The sequence below is a fragment of the Theropithecus gelada genome, chromosome 7a, assembly GCF_003255815.1.
Source record: "Theropithecus gelada isolate Dixy chromosome 7a, Tgel_1.0, whole genome shotgun sequence".
In the NCBI taxonomy this organism is placed as follows: domain Eukaryota; kingdom Metazoa; phylum Chordata; class Mammalia; order Primates; family Cercopithecidae; genus Theropithecus; species Theropithecus gelada.
Genome location: NC_037674.1, coordinates 3,443,559 through 3,459,164, shown reverse-complemented (window position 1 = coordinate 3,459,164; position 15,606 = coordinate 3,443,559). Strand labels below are relative to the sequence as shown.

At 57.9% G+C, this 15,606-nt stretch overlaps 8 non-coding genes across 8 annotated transcripts; all 8 read left to right on the top strand.

Moving 5' to 3' along the window:
* Nucleotides 1-968: 968 nt before the first annotated feature.
* Nucleotides 969-1,050, top strand: LOC112628108. The gene has a single exon (XR_003120289.1). It is a non-coding gene; the product is annotated as a small nucleolar RNA SNORD115 (small nucleolar RNA).
* A 1,813-nt stretch (nt 1,051-2,863) lies between these two features.
* Nucleotides 2,864-2,945, top strand: LOC112628130. Its single transcript, XR_003120311.1, has one exon. It is a non-coding gene; the product is annotated as a small nucleolar RNA SNORD115 (small nucleolar RNA).
* A 2,847-nt stretch (nt 2,946-5,792) lies between these two features.
* Nucleotides 5,793-5,874, top strand: LOC112628096. The gene has a single exon (XR_003120276.1). It is a non-coding gene; the product is annotated as a small nucleolar RNA SNORD115 (small nucleolar RNA).
* Nucleotides 5,875-7,672: 1,798 nt separating this feature from the next.
* LOC112628136 lies at nt 7,673-7,754 on the top strand. The gene has a single exon (XR_003120316.1). It is a non-coding gene; the product is annotated as a small nucleolar RNA SNORD115 (small nucleolar RNA).
* Nucleotides 7,755-9,533: 1,779 nt separating this feature from the next.
* Nucleotides 9,534-9,615, top strand: LOC112628135. The gene has a single exon (XR_003120315.1). It is a non-coding gene; the product is annotated as a small nucleolar RNA SNORD115 (small nucleolar RNA).
* Nucleotides 9,616-10,436: 821 nt separating this feature from the next.
* Nucleotides 10,437-10,518, top strand: LOC112628115. Its single transcript, XR_003120296.1, has one exon. It is a non-coding gene; the product is annotated as a small nucleolar RNA SNORD115 (small nucleolar RNA).
* A 1,693-nt stretch (nt 10,519-12,211) lies between these two features.
* On the top strand, nt 12,212-12,293 carry LOC112628106. Its single transcript, XR_003120287.1, has one exon. It is a non-coding gene; the product is annotated as a small nucleolar RNA SNORD115 (small nucleolar RNA).
* A 1,818-nt stretch (nt 12,294-14,111) lies between these two features.
* LOC112628116 lies at nt 14,112-14,193 on the top strand. The gene has a single exon (XR_003120297.1). It is a non-coding gene; the product is annotated as a small nucleolar RNA SNORD115 (small nucleolar RNA).
* The last annotated feature ends 1,413 nt before the right edge of the window (nt 14,194-15,606 follow it).

Sequence of the window (15,606 nt, the reverse complement as noted above, 5' to 3'; positions counted from 1 at the left end):
TGGCTCCTGGTGGTGCTTCAGGCCAGTCCTGTGGCCCATGGGCTTTGGGCTGAGGGGGCAGCCTGTATCCCATGGGGGTCACCTGTTCTCCATGTTTGAGTGGCGGTAACAGTGGCATTCTGAGGTGGGAAGGTCCACTGTCTAGGGTATTGTACCGGGAATTTGCCACCCTGGCTTCTGAGCCATGGGGTCACCTCCAGGTTCGCAGGATCTTGGGCCCAAGGAAACGAGAAGATACCATGTGGCCCTTGATTGGCCGAGTGTGGCCTGGCTCTCTGTTTGGGACGTGTGTGGGTTATGGATGGGGTCCCACCAGTGAAAGCACGTGGCCCGGGTCCCCAGGCTGTGATTTTCAGTGCACACTTGGGGAGGGCTCCTCAGTGGATGCCCATCACACCCAGAGGCAGGCTATGTGACTGCCAGGTTTGCAATGGTGCATAGCTTCCAGGCTACCCTCCTTGGTTGGCCAGGAGCGGGCTGGTGGCTGTGGTCCATGCCCATTGGTCACAGGGCAACCCTGGGATCATGCAAGGAAGCTGGCGGGGCCAGTGGAGATGTTCTCCCGACCAGAAGTAGGGTACAGCCCAGGTGTCTGGCCCGAACCCAGTGACCAGCCTACCCTGTTTTTTCAGGGTTTGGTGATGGGGAGGGCCAAGGGTGCCCTGCATCCATGACCAGTCAGTGTTCCACATGGAACCCATTACAGGGATATCCCTTACCCCCTTCTCCACATGGAGATGTGAGGCCCTATTTGGACACATGTCCTTCTCCTGTCCCCCCAGATGGTGAGTCTGGAGGAAGACTTGCATTGGGCCCAATGGCCCTGGACCAGTGTCTGTCAACCAGTTCCCAGTCCCAGGTGCACTGAAGCTCAGGCCTCTCCTGGTGCCCTGGTCTCCTGCACTGAGCTGTGGTGAGCATATCCTGGTCCTGCTCGATGCAAGTGCGGGGAGGAGTTGTCCTAGGTTGGGTCAATGATGAGAACCTTATAATGTTCTGAAGAGAGGTGATGACTTAAAAATCATGCTCAATAGGATTACGCTGAGGCCCAACCTAGGTGAGAATTTTGGAAGAGGACACTCGGATCCCAAAGTCCCCGGGAGGGCCCTTGTATTTTAGGCTGGAGACTTCAAGGCTCTGAAGGGCATCTGGAGGTGGCTCAACCTGTCTCTGCTCTCCTCTGTGAGGCAGCCCAGGCTCCCTGTGTGGGCTTGCTGTGGCACTCCGGTTCCCTGGGCCGGGGAACATTGGTGGCTCCTCCCTGAGTCCCTGTTCTCCCCTGTGTCTTTCAGTGAGCTCTTCTGCTCAGGCAGGCCACCTGGCATTGACCAGCATAGGTGAGTGGATCCTGCTGTGGTCATGGGTCATGAGCCAGACCACAGGAGTCCCCCAGGGTCAGTGTTATGGCCATAAGGGTTTTTTCTCAGGAAGCCAACCTGAATTCCCACTGGGGAGGCATAGGTTCTCCAGGAGGGTGGCGTTTTGGGGAATCAGACCCAAGGGGGACACCTTCCCTGAAGCCCTGCAGGGTTGATGGTGGTCCAGGCAGGAAAGGGTTTTTTTCAGCCCCACAGAGTGGCTGACACTCGGTGCTTGGGTCAGACCTCAAGGATTGCCCAGGCCATGTGAGGGGGACTGAGAGCCTCCGGGGTGCCACAGGGGTCACATGGGAGTTCTCGGTGCCTGGCATGTGGTGCACAAATGGGCCTCTTGGGTTTGGTCATGGAGATTCAAGGATCTCACCCCACTATGGCCCTGAATGAGACGGTCCCTGTTGAGCAATGGGCCATCCCAGTGGGTCTCCTGGAGCCTGGTTGGGGGGTGGTGTTTTTTCCCTGGGGTTGGGTGAAAGCGGAATTCTGACCGGCACCTGGTGGTGCTGCAGGTCAGCACTGGGACTCATGGGCGTTGGGCCAAGGGGGAGCCTGCATCCCACTGGGGAGTCACCCTTTTTCCGACGTCAAGTGTCTGAAAGTGTGGCCTCCTGAGGTGGAAAGGCCTGCTGTTGAGGGCCGTGTCCCGGGAATTTGTCACTCAAGCTTCTTCTGAGCTTTAGGGTCACATCCGGGGTGGCGGGGTCTTGGGACCAAGCAAAAGAGAGAGCACCATGTGTCTCCCGATTGACCAAGTGTGGCTGTCTGTGTGTGTGGGAGGTGTGTGGAGTATGGATGGGGACCCACCAGAGAAAGCACGTGGCACTGCAGCCCCAGGCTACGATTTCTGGTACGTGCTTGGAGAGGGTGCCTGGACAAGCGAGCCATGCCCAGCGGCAGGCTTTGCAACTGCCAGGTTTTCAGCAGGGTGTGACATCTGGGCCAGCCTCCTTGGTTGGCCGTGACCTGGCTGGTGGCCCAGGTCTGTGCCCAGTGGCCCCAGGGCAGCCCTGGGGTCATGCAGGGGAGCCATTTTGAACAGTGGAAGTGCTCTGGGGGCCTGTAGTATGGTGCAGCTTAGGTGTTTTGCTCAAGCCCAGTGACCCACCTGCCTTTTCCTTTTTGGGTTCGTGGAAGGGAGGACCACGTACTTCACAGTGCACCATGTACTTAACGAGTCAGTATTTCACATTGAACTCATCACATGTGTCCATGAAGGGCGAGCAAGGGTGAGCTGGCACCCCTGACCCCCTTCCCCACATGGAGGTCAGTTTGGACACAAGTCTTCCTCCTGTCTCCCCAGATGGTGACCTCAGAGGGAAACTTGTGTTGGGCCCGCTGTTCCTGGGCCAATGTCAGTCAGCCAGGTACCCAGCCCCCAGTGTGTTGAAGCTTGGGCCCTTCCTGGTACTCTTGGCTCCTGCACTGAGCTGTGGTCAGCCCATCTGGGTCCTGCTGGATGCATGCGCAAGGAGGGGGTACCCTGGGTTGGGTCGATGATGAGAACCTTAAATTGTCCTGAAGAGAGGTGATGACTTAAAAATCATGCTCAATAGGATTACGCTGAGGCCGAGCCTAGGTGAGAATTTTGGCAGAGGGCACTGGGATTCTGAGGTCCCTGACAGAGCAAATATATTTTGGGATGGAGACCTTGAGGCCTTGAATGGCTTCTGGTGGACCCAACCCTGTCTCTGCGCTCCTCCGTGAGACAGCCCAGGCTCCCTGCACTGGCTTGGTATCCGGGCTTCAGGTTCCCGGGGGCAGGGCACATTGGAGGCTCCTTCCTGAGCCCCCACTCTCCCCTGTGTCTTTCAGTGAGCTCCTCTGTCCAAGTGGTCCCCCCAGCCTTGAGCAGCATAGGTGAGTACATCCTGTTTTGTTCATGGGCCATGAGTGATGCAGCATGGGGTCCACGACATTCAGCCTTCAGGCCACTAGGGTTTTCTCAGGCTGCCAACCTACTCCCCACCAGGGAGGGATGGCTTCTCCAGGAGGGCTGCTTCCTTTGGAATCTGACCCAAGGAGCATGCCTTTCCTGAAGCCCTGCAGGGGTGACAGTGGTCCAAGCAGGAAGGGGTTCCTTCAGCCCAAGGTAGGGCAGCTCCCAGCTGAAACTTGGTGGCCAGGTCAGGCCTGGAGTACTACCCAGGTCACATGGGGAGGTGGGGCACAGGCGATGCAGTGCACCCTGGAGGTCACACTGGAATTCTCTCTCCCTGGAGTGGGGTAAGTGACTGGGTCCACCTGGTCAGGCTGTGGAGGTTCAAGGAATGCTCCACACCCATGGCCTTGAATGGGACCCAACCCTGTTGAGTAATGGGCCATCTTAGTGGCACCTCCTTGAGCCTGGTTGGGGACAGCACTCTTTCAGTGCTTTTGGGTCAAGGCTGAGCTCTGGCTGGCACCCGGTGGTGCTGCAGGCTGGCTCTGACACTTGGGGGCTTTGGGTCAAGGGGGCATGGGTCACCTCAGGATGGCAAGGTCTTGAGTCCAAGGAAAGGAGATGACACCATCTGGTTCCTGATTGCCTAAGTGTGACTGGGCTCTGTGTGGCGGAGTTGGGCAGGGCATGGATGGGTACCTACCAGAGAAAGCATGTGGTCCCTAGGCTCGGAGAGGGCACCAGGGCTCATGCCCACCACACTCAAGTGCTGGCTCTGGGACAGCCAGATCTGCAGTGGCTGTTGGCATCTGGGCCAACCACCTAGGTTGGTCAGGAGCTGGTTGATGGCCCTGTCTTGTGCCCTGTGTCCCCAGTATGGCCCTGGGGTCATGTGTGGGAGCCGGCCTGAGCAGTGGAGGTGCTCTTGGGGCCTGCAGTAGAGTGCAGCCCAGGCACCTTGCCCAAGCCAGGTGACGTGCTTGTCCTGTCTTTCCAGGGTTTCATGACAGGGAGGGCCAAGGGTACCCAGTATCCGTATTGGGTCAGTGTTCAGTATGGATCCCATCACATGAGTTTCCCTTAACCCCTTCCCTGCATTGATGTGTGAGGCCCTGGTTGGACACATGTCCTCCTCCTGTCTCTCCAGATGGTGAGCCTGGAGGAAGACTTGTGTTGGACACGCAGGCCGAGGGCCAGTGTCTGTCAGCCAGGTGCTCAGCCCCCAGTGGGCTGAAACTCTGACCATTCCTGGCACCCTGCTGCCCTGCACTGTGCTGTGGTGAGCACATCTGGGTTCCAGTGGTTGTTTGTGCAGGGAGGGGGTTCCCTAGGTTGGGTCAATGATGAGAACAGGGCCACATAAGGGGGACCAGAGGAGCTACGGGGTGCTATGTTGTAACAAGGGAGCTCTTGGTCCCTGGAGTATGGTGTGTGAATGGGCCCATGGGGTTGGGTAGCAGAGATTCAAGGATCCCACCCTACCTGTGGCCCTGAATGTGACCATCCCTGTTGAGCAACGGGCCATCCCAGTGGGTCTCCTGGAGCCTGGTGGGGGGTGGGTTGTTTCCCTGGGGTTGGGTCAAGGTTGGCTCTGGCTGGCACCTGGTGGTGCTGCAGGTCAGCCCTGGGACTCATGGGCTTTGGGCCAAGGGGCAGCCCACATCCCACTGGGGGCCACCCAAGTGTGAAAGATGGCCTCCTGAGTTGGGAAGGCCCACTACTGAGGCACCTGTACTGGGAATTTGTTGCTCATGCTGCATGGGAGTCATGGTATCACCTCCAGGGTGGCGGGGTCTTGAGACCAAGCAAAGGGGAGGGCACCATGAGTCTCCGGATTGGCTATGTGTGACTGGCTCTGCGTCTGGGAGGTATGTGGAGTATGGACGGGGACCCACCAGAGAAAACAAGTGGCCCTGAGGCCCCAGGCTCTCTTTTCTGGTGCCTGCATGGAGAGGGTGCCTGTACGCATGCCCCGCATGCCCAGGGGCAGGCTATGCCACTGTCAGGTCTACAGTGGCGCATGGCAGATGGGCCAGCCTCCTTGGTTGGCTGTGACCTGGCTGGTGGCCCGGACCTGTGCCCAGTGGTCCCAGGGCAGCCCTGGGGTCATGTGGAGGAGCTGTTTAGGCCAGCGGAAGTGCTCTCAGGTCCTGCAGTCCTGCATACCCTGGGCCTGAACCCAGTGACCTACCTGTCTCGTCCTTCACAGCTTCGGTGGCAGGGAGAGACACCTGTGAAGGTGATGAGTCAGTATTTTGCATGGATCTCGTCACATGTGTCCATGGAGGGGGAGCAAGCATGAGCTGGTACCCAACACTCCCTTCTCCACATGGAGGGAGTGTCCTCCACCTGTTTCCCCAGATGGTGAGGCTTCTATTGGGCTCGCTTTTCCTGGGCCAGTGTCCATCAGCCAGGTGCTTAGCCCTCGGTGCACTGAAGCTCCAGCCCTTCCTGGTGCCCTGGTCTCCTGCAATGCGCTGTGGTGAGCACATCCGAGTTCCACTGGATGTTTGTGTGGGGAGGGGGTTCTCTGGGTTGGGTCAATGATGAGAACCTTATATTGTCCTGAAGAGAGGTGATGACTTAAAAATCATGCTCAATAGGATTACGCTGAGGCCCAGCCTAGGGGAGAATTTTGGAAAAGGGTGCTGGGATCCCAAGGTCCCCATCAGGGCCAGTGTATTTTGGACTGGAGACCTGGAGGCTCTGAAGGGCATCTGGAGGTGGTCTAACCTATCTCTGTGCTCTAGGTTCCCTGTGTGGGCTTGGTGTCGGTGCTCTGGTTCCCCAGGGGCAGGGAATGTTGGTGGTTCCTTCCTGAGTCCCTGTTCTCACCTTTGTCTTTCAGTGAGCTCTTTCACCTAGGAGGACCGCTTGGCATTGACTGACATAGGTGAGTGGATCCTGCTGGTGTTATGGATCATGATCCAGACCATGTGGGGTCCCCGAGGATCAGCCTTTGGGCCACGAGGGTTTTCTCAGGGAGCAGACCTGAATTTCCACCTGAAACGGAAGGGTTCTCCTGGAAGGCAGCCTTTTTGGAATCAAACCCAAGGAGGACACCTTCTCTGAAGCCCTGAAGGGGTGATGGTGGTCCAGGCAGGAAAGGGTTCCTTCTCCCCAAAGCAGGACAGTGCCCAGTTGAGACTTGGTGCTGTGGTAGGGTCTTGAGGACTGCCCAGGCTACATGAGGGGGGCCAGAGGGGCTACAGAGTGCCACGGGGATAATGGGGAGCTCTCGGTCCCCAGAGTGTGGTGCATGAATGGACCCATGGTGTTGGGTTGTGTAGATTCAAGGATTGTGCCCCACTTATGGCCCTGAATGCGACTGTCCCTGTTTAGCAATGGGCCATCTCAGTGGGTCTCCTGGAGGCTGATGGGGGGCGGAGTTGTTTCCCTGTGAGTGGGTTAAGGTGGAGCTCTGGCTGGCATCTGGTAGTGCTGTAGGTCAGCCCTGGGACTCGTGGGCTTTTGGCCAAGGGACAACCTGCATCCCCCGGGGGTCATCCTATCTCCGAGGTCAAGTGTCGTAAAGGGTGGCCTCCTGAAGTGGGAAAGGTTGCTGTCGAGGAACCTGTCCTAGGATTTTCTGCTCAGGCTGCTTCTAAGCCGTGGCGTCACCTCCAGGGTGATGGGGTCTTGGGAACAAGCAAAGGAGAGGGCACCATGTTGCTCCGGATTGGGCAAGTATGGCCTAGCTCTGTGTGTGTGAGGTGGGCAGTGTATGGGTGGTGACCCACCAGAGAAAGCATGTGACCCTGCAGCTCTAGGTTGTGGTTTCCACGCACACTTGGAGATGGCATCTTGATGCGTGCCCAACACGCCTAGGGGCAGACTATGCGATAGCCAGGTCTGCAGTGGTGTGTGGCATCTGGGCCAGCCACCTTGGTTGGCCATGAGCTGCCTCATGGCCCTGGCCCATGCCCACTTGTGCCAGGGAGGCCCTGGGGTTGTGTGGGGAGCCATCTTTGGCAGTGGAGATGGATTCGGGGCCTGCAGTATGGCACAACCCGTGCATTTTGCCTGAGCCCAGTGACTTGCCTGCCCTGTTCCTCCAGGGTTTGGTGGCAGGGAGGGCTAAGGGTGTCCTGCGTTGGTGACGAGTCAGTACTTCACTGTAGATCTCATCTCATGTATCCATGGAGGGCGAGCAAATGTGAGCTCCCACCCCCTACTGCCTTCCCCACGTGGAGGTCAGTTTGGACACATACCATCCTGCTGTCCCCCAGATGGTGAGACCGAAGAAAGACTTGCAATGGGCCCACTGTTCTTGGGCCAATGTCAGTCAGCCAGGTGCCCAGCTCCAAGTGCGCTGAAGCTTGGGCCTTTGCTGGCATGCTCAGCTCCTGCACTAAGCCAAGGTGAGCACATCGGGGTCCTGCTAGAAGCATGGGTGGGGAGGGGTGTGCCCTGGGTTAGGCTGATGATGAGAACCTTATATTGTTCTGAAGAAAGGTGATGAATTAAAAATCATGCTCAATAGGATTACACTGAAGCCCAGGATAGGTAAGAATTAGGGAAGACGATGCGGGGATCCAAAGATCTCTAGCAAGGCCACACTTATTTTGCACTGGAGAACTTGAGAACATGAAGGGCATCTTGTGGGGGCCCAGCGCTGTCTGTGTACTCCTTCGTGAGGCAGCCCAGGCTCCCCTTGAAGGCTTGGTGTCCATGCTCCACTTCCCCGGGGACAGGGCAATTTGATGGCCCCTTCCTGAGCCCTCCTTCTTCCCTGTGTCTTTCAGTGAGCTCTTCTGCCCAGGTGAGGCCCCTGGCTTTGAGCGGCATAGGTCAGTGCATCCTGTTGGGGTCATGGGCCATGAGTGAGGCAGCATGGAGTCATCGAGAGTCAGCCTTTGGGCCAACTAGGGTTTTCTTAGGGAGCCAACCGAATACCCACCGGGAGGGATGGTTCCTCCAGGAGGATCGCTTCCTTGGGAATTTGACCCTAGGAGCACGCATTTCCTGAAGCCCTGCAGGGTGACGGTGCAGACAGGAAAGGGTTCCTTCAGCCCAACAGAGCAGCTCCCAGCTGAAACTCGGTGGGCATGTCAGGCCTCGAGGACTGCCGAGGCCACATGATGGAGGCCACAGGGGCTCTGGGGTGCCCTGGGGGTCATGCTGGAGTTCTTCCCTGAAGAGGGGTGAGTGATAGGGCTCACCCAGTCAGGCTGCGGAGATTCGAAGAATGCGCCCCACCCACGGCCCTGAATGGGACCAGCCCTGTTGAGCAATGGGCCATTTTAGTGGCGCTTCCTTGAGCCTGTTGGGGGTGGCGCTGTTTCACTGCAGTTGGGTCAAGACTCAGCTGTTGCCTGGTGGTGCTGTGGGCCGGTCCTGGGGCTCATGGGCTTTAGGCCCAGGGGGCAGCTCCTGTCCCACTGGGGTAATCCCTTCCTTGAGGTCCAGTGGTGGGAAGAGTGGCCTCCTGAGGTGGGAAGACCTGCTGTCAAGGGGACCTGTCCTGGGAATTTGCCACCTAAGCTGCTTCTGAGCCATGGAGTCACCTATAGGGTGGCAGGGTCTTGAGCCCACAGAAAGGAGAGGACCATGTGGTTCCTGATTGGCTGAGTGTGGCCCGGCTCTGTGTGTGGGAGGTGTGCAGGGCATGGATGGGGCTCATCAGAGAAAGCATGTGGCCCTGGAGGCCCCCGGACTTTGATTTCTGGTGCGTGCTTGGAGTGGGCACCAGGGTGGCCCTACCATGCCCAGGGCAGGCTCTGTGAATGCCAGGTCTGGAGTGGCTCTTGGCACCAGGACCAGCCTCCTTGACTCAACCAACCTTGAGCAGGTTGGTTGCCCTGGTCCCAGTGCGACCCTGGGGTTGCTCGGGGGGATCTGGCCCGGGCAGTGGAAGTGCTCTTGGGGCCTGCAGTAGGGCACAGCCCAGACCTCTCGCCCGAGCCCAGTAACCCGCTTGCCCTGTCTTTCCAGGGTTTGGTGGCAGGGAGGGCCAAGGGTGCTCACTCCACGTCCGTGTTGGGTCAGTGTTCTGTAAGGATCCCATCACAAGGGTATCCCCTAACCACCTTCCCTGCATTGATACATGAGGCCCTGGTTGGACACATGTCCTCCTCCTTTCCCTACAGATGGTGACCCTGGAGAAAGACTTGCGTTGGGCCCGAAGGCCCCGGGGCCAGTGTCCATCAGCCAGGTGCTCAGCTCCCAGTGCACCGAAACTCCGACCCTTCCTGGTTCCCTGGTCTCTTGCACTGGGCTGTGGTGAGCACAACCAGGTCCCGCTGGATGCATGTGTGGGGAGGGGGGTGCCCTGAGTTGGGTTGGTGATGAGAACCTTATATTCTTCTGAAGAGAGGTGATAACTTAAAAATCATGCTCAATAGGATTATGCTGAGGCCCAGCCTAGGTGAGAATGTTGGAAGACGGCGATAGGATTCTGAGGTTCTTGGCAGAGCCACACTATGTTTTGGGCTGGAGACCTGGAGTCCCTGAAAGGGCATCTGGTAGGAGCCCAACCCTGCCTCTGCAATCCTGCATGAAGGTCCCCAGGCTCCCTGTCCAGGCTTGGTGCTGGTGCTCTGGTACCCCAGAGACTGAACAGGTTGGTGACTCTTTCCTGAGCCCCCGTTCTCCCTTTGTGTCTTTCAGTGAGCTTTTCCACCCAGGTCGGTACCCTGGCATTGACTAGCCTCCTTGGTTGGCTATGACCTGGCTGGTGGCCCGGGTCTGTGCCCAGTCGTCCCAGGGCAGCCCTGGCGTCATATGGGGGAGCTGTTTTGGGCAGTGGAGGTGCTCTCCAGGCCTGAAATACACCACAATCTGGGCATTTTGCCTGAGCCCAGTGACCTGCCTGCCTTGTCCTTCCTGGGTTTGGTGGCACGGAGGGCCAAGGGTGCCCTGCGTCAGTAATGAGTCAGTATTTTGCATGGATCTCATCACACGTGTCTGTGGAGGGAAAGCAAGCATGAGCTGGTACCCAACACCCCCTTTTCCACATGGAGGGTGGTCACATGTCCTCCACCTGTGCCCCCAGATGATGAGAATTGAGGAAGACTTCCATTGGGCCTGCTTTTCCTGAGCTAGTGTCCGTCACCCAGGTGCTCAACCCTTGGTGCACTGAAGCTCCAGCTCTTCCTGGCGCCCTGGTCTCCTGCACTGAGCTGTGGTGAGCACATCCGGGTTCCACTGGATGTTTGTGCAGGGAGGGGGTTCTCTGGGTTGGGTCAATGATGAGAACCTTATATTGTCCCGAAGAAAGGTGATGACTTAAAAATCATGCTCAATAGGATTACGCTGAGGCCCAACCTAGGTGAGAATTTTGGAAGAAGATGCTGGGATCCCGAGATTTCCAGCAGGGCCACTATATTTTGGTTTGGATGGAGGCCCTGAAGGGCATCTGGAGGTGGCCCAACTCTTTCTCTGTGCTCCTCCATGAGGCAGCCCAGGCTCCCTGTGCGGGCTTGGTGTTGGCCTTCCTGTTCCCCAGTGACGGGACACGTCAGTATCTCCTCCCTGAGCCCCCGTTCTCGCCTTGTTTCTTTCAGTGAGCTCTTCTGCCAAGGGGGGGCCTCCTGGCATTGACCAACATAGGTGAGTGGATCCTGCTGGCATCATGGGCCATGAGCCAGGCCGCATGGTTTCGCCAGGGGTCAGACTTCAGACCCTGAGGGTTTCCTCAGGGAACTGACCTGAATTCCCACCAGGGAGGGATGGTTTCTCCAGGAGGTCAGCTTACCCAAGGAATCTTACCCAAGGAGGATGCCTTCCCTGAAGCCCTGCAGGGGTGACGATGGTCCATATGGCAAAGGGTTCCTTCAGCTCCACACAGGACATCACCCAGTTGAGACTTGATGTGCGGGTCAGGCCTTGAGGACTGCCCAGGCCACATGATGGGGGCCACAAGGGCTCTGGGGTGCCATGGCTGTCATGCAGGAGCTCTCAGTCCCCAGACTTGTTTCTTGGGGGTGGTGATGGGATCGGGTTGTGGAGGTTCAAGGATCTCATCCTACCTGTGACCCTGAATGGGGCCAACACTGTTGAGCAACAGGCCATCCCAGTGGCACGTATTGAGCCTGGTGGGGTGTGCTGCAGTTTCAATGCGGTTGAGCTAATGCTGAGATCTGTATGATGCTTGGTGCTGCTGCTGGCCAGCCCTGGGACCCATGGGCTTTGCGCTAAGTGGGTAGCCCACACCCCACTGGTGGTAACCCATTCTCCGAGTTTGAGTAATGGTTAACAGTGGCATTCTGAGGTGGGAAGGCCCACTGTCTAGGGTCCTATACTGGGAATTTGCCGCCCCGGCTTCTTCTGAGACATGTGGTCACCTCCAGGGTCGTGGGGTCTTAGGCCCAAGGAAAGGAAAAGATACCATGTGGCCCTTGATTGGCCAGGTGTGGCCCAGGTCTGTTGGGGAGGTGTGTGGGATGTGGATGGGGTCCCACCAGTGAAAGCATGTGGCCCAGGTCCCCAGGCTGTGATTTTCAGTGCACATTTGGACAGGGTGCCTCAGCATGTGCCCACCACGTCCAGGGGCAGGCTATGTGACTGCCAGGTTTGCAATGGTGCGTAGCTTACGAGCTACCCTCCTTGGTGGGCCAGGAGCTGGTTGGTGGCTGTGGCCCATGCCCAGTGGTCACAAGGCAGGCAGACTGTCCTGTTTTTTCAGGGCAGGGGAGGGCCAAGGGTGCCCTGCATCCATGATGGGTCCGTGTTCCACATGGAACCCATTACGTGGGTATCTCTTACTCCTTCTCCATATGGAGATGTGAGGACCTATTTGGACACATATCCTCCTCCTGTACTCCCAGATGGTGAGCCCGGAGGAAGACTTGCATTGGGCCCAATGACCCTGGTCCAGTGTCTGTCGGACAGGTTCCCAGCCCCCGGTGCAGTGAAGCTCAGGCCTTTTCTGGTGCCCTGGTCTCCTGCACTGAGCTGTGGTGAGCATATCCTGGTCCTGCTGGATGCATGTGCAGGGAGTGGGGTGCCTTGGGTTGGGTCAATGATGAGAACCTTATATTGTTCTGAAGAAAGGTGATGACTTAAAAATCATGCTCAATAGGATTACGCTGAGGCCCAGCCTAGGTGAGAATTTTGGAAGAGGACACTGGGATCCCGAAGTCCTCTGCAGGGACCCTGTATTTTGGGCTGGAGACCTCAAGGCTCTGATGGGCATCTGGAGGTGGCCCAACCTGTCTCTGTGCTCCTCTGTGAGGCAGCCCAGGCTCCTTTTGTGGGCTTGGTGTTGGTGCTCCAGTTCCCTGGGCCAGGGAACGTTGGTGGCTCTTTACTGAGCTCCGGTTCTCCCTGTGTCTTTCAGTGAGCTCTTCTGCCCAGGTGGGCTCCCTGGCATTGACGGGCATAGGTGAGTGGATCCTGCTGGGGTCATGGGCCATGAACCAGGCCACGTGGGGTCACCAAGGGTCCCCCTTCTGGCCACGAGGGTTTTCTCAGGGAATGGACCTGTATTACCACTGGGGAGGCGTAGGTTCTCCAGGAGGGCTGCTATTTTGGGAATTGGATCCAAGGGGGACACCTTCCCTGAAGCCCTGCAGGCGTGATGGTGGTCCAGGCAGAAAAGAGTTTCTTCCACCCTGCACAGGGCAGCTCATAGCTGAGAGTCGATGCTCGGGTCAGGCCTCGAGGATTTCCCAGGCCATGTGAAGGGGACAGAAGAGCTCTGGGTACCATGGGGGTCACATAGGAGCTCTCAGTATTTGGTGTGTCATGCACAAATGGGCCTCTTGGGTTGGGTCGTGGAGATTAAAGGATCATGCACCACCATGGCCCTGAATAGGACCGTCCCTGTTGAGCAATGGACCATCCTAGTGGGTCTCCTGGAGCTTGGTGGAGGTGGGAGGCGGCATTGTTTCCCTGGGGTTGGGTCAAGGCAGAGCTCTGGCCAGCACCTGGTGGCTTCTGCAGGTCAGCCTTGGGACTCATGGGCATTGGCCCAAGGGGGAACCCGCCTGCCATTGGTGGTCACCCTTTTTCCAGTGTCAAGTGTCTGGAAAGGTAGCCTCCTGAGGTGGGAAGGCCTGCTGTCGAGGGACGTGTCCCAGGAATTTGTTGCTCAAGCTTCTCCTAAGCTTTGGGGTCATATCCAGGGTGGCAGGGTCTTGGGCCCAAGCAAAGCAGAGGGCACCATGTGGCTCCTGGTTGGCCATGTGGCTGTCTCTATGTGTGGGAGTTTGCAGAGTATGGATGGGGACCCACCAGAGGAAGCACATGGTCCTGCAGCACCAGGCTGTGATTTCTGTTGCACACTCTGAGAGGGTGCCTGGATGCGTGCCCTTCATGCCCGGCGGCAGGCTATGCAACTACCAGGTTTGCAGCAGGGTGTGACATCTGAGCCAGCCTCCTTGGTTGGCCGTGACCTGGCTGGTGGCCTGGGTCTGTGCCCAACAGTCCCAGTGCAGCCCTGGGGTCATGCAGGGGAGCCGTTTGGGACAGTGGAGGTGCTCTCAGGGCCTGCAGTGTCATGCAGCCTGGGTGTTTGCTGAAACCCAGTGACCTACCTGCCCTGTCCTCTCTGGGTTGGGTGGAAGGGAGGGTCAACAGTGCACCGTGTACTTAACGAGTCAGTATTTCACATTGAACTCATCACATGTGTCCATGGCGGGCGAGCAAGGGTGAGCTGGCACCCCCAACCCCCTTTCCGACGTGGAGGTCAGTTTTGACACGTCTTCCTCCTGTCTCCCCAGATGGTGACCCTGGAGGAAAACTTGTGTTGGGCCCGCTATCCCTGGGCCAATGTCAGTCAGCCAGGCACCCAGCCCCTAGTGCGCTGAAGCTCAGGACCTTCCCTGGAGCCTTTGGCTCCTGCACTGAGCTGTGGTAAGCCCATCTGGGTCCTGCTGGATACATGCACTGGGGGCAGGAGGGTGCCCTGGGTTGGGTCAGTGATGAGAACCTTATATTGTTCTGAAGAGAGATGATGACTTAAAAATCATGCTCAATAGGATTACGCTGAGGCCCAGCCTAGGTGAGAATTTTGGAAGAGGACACTGGGATTCTGAGGTCCCTGACAGAGCAAATGTATTTTGGGATGGAGACCTGGAGGCCCTGAAGGGCATCTGGTGGACTCAACCCTGTCTCTGCACTCCTCTGTGAGGCAGCCCAGGCTCCCTGTGCTGGCTTGGTATCCAGGCTCCAGGTCTCTGGTGACAGGGCATGTTGGAGGCTCCTTCCTGAGCCCCCACTCTCCCCTGTGTCTTTCAGTGAGCTCCTCTGTCCAAGTGGTCCCCCCTGGCCTTGAGCAGCATAGGTGAGTACATCCTGTTTTGTTCATGGGCCATGAGTGATGCAGCATGGGGTCCACGACATTCAGCCTTCAGGCCACTAGGGTTTTCTCAGGCTGCCAACCTACTCCCCACCAGGGAGGGATGGTTTCTCCAGGAGGGCTGCTTCCTTTGGAATCTGACCCAAGGAGCACATCTTTCCTGAAACCCTGCAGGGGTGACAGTGGTCCAGGCAGGAAGGAGTTCCTTCAACCCAATGTAGGGCAGCTCCCAGCTGAAACTCGGTGGCCAGGTCAGGCCTGGAGTACTACCCAGGGCACATGGGGAGAGGGGCAGGAACAGGGGATGTAGTGTGCCCTGGAAGTCACACTGGAGTTCTCCTTCCCTGGAGAGGGGTGAGTGACTGGGCCCACACGGTCAGGCTGTAGAGATTCAAGGAATGTTCCACACCCATGGTCTTGAATGGGACCCAACCCTATTGAGCAATGGGCCATCTTAGTGGCACCTCCTTGAGCCTGGTGGGGAATGGCACTGTTTCAATGAGGTTGGGTCAAGGCTGAGCTCTGGCTGGCACCTGGTGGTGCTGCAGGGCCTAGGACTTGTGGGCTTTGGGCCAAGGGAGCAGCTCTGATCCTGCTGGGGACAAGCCTTCCTTGAGGTCCAGTGGTGAAAAGGGTATCCTCATGAGGTGGTAAGACCTGCTGTTGAGTGACCTGTTCTGGGAATTTGCTGCCCAGGCTGCTTCTGAGTCTTGGAGGTCACCTCAGTGTAGCAGGGTCTTGAGCCCAAGGAAAGGAGAATGCACCATGTGGTTCCTGATGGGCTGAGTGTGACCCGGCTCTGTGTGTCAGAGTTGGGCAGGACATGGATGGGGACCCACTGTAGAAAACATGTGACCCTGGAGGCCCCTAGGCTTGGAGAGGGCACCACGGCCAGTGCCCACCACGCCTAGGTGCAGGACTGCCAGGTCTGCAGTGGCTCTTGGCCTCTGGGCCAACATACTTGGTTGGCCAGGAGCTGGTTGGTGGCCCTGTCCTCTGCCCCGTGTCCCCGGTGTGGCCCTGGGGTTGTGTGTGGGAACAGGCCCGGGCAGTGGAGGTGCTCTTGGGGCCTGCAGTAGGGTGCAACCCAGACATTTTGCCTGAGCCAA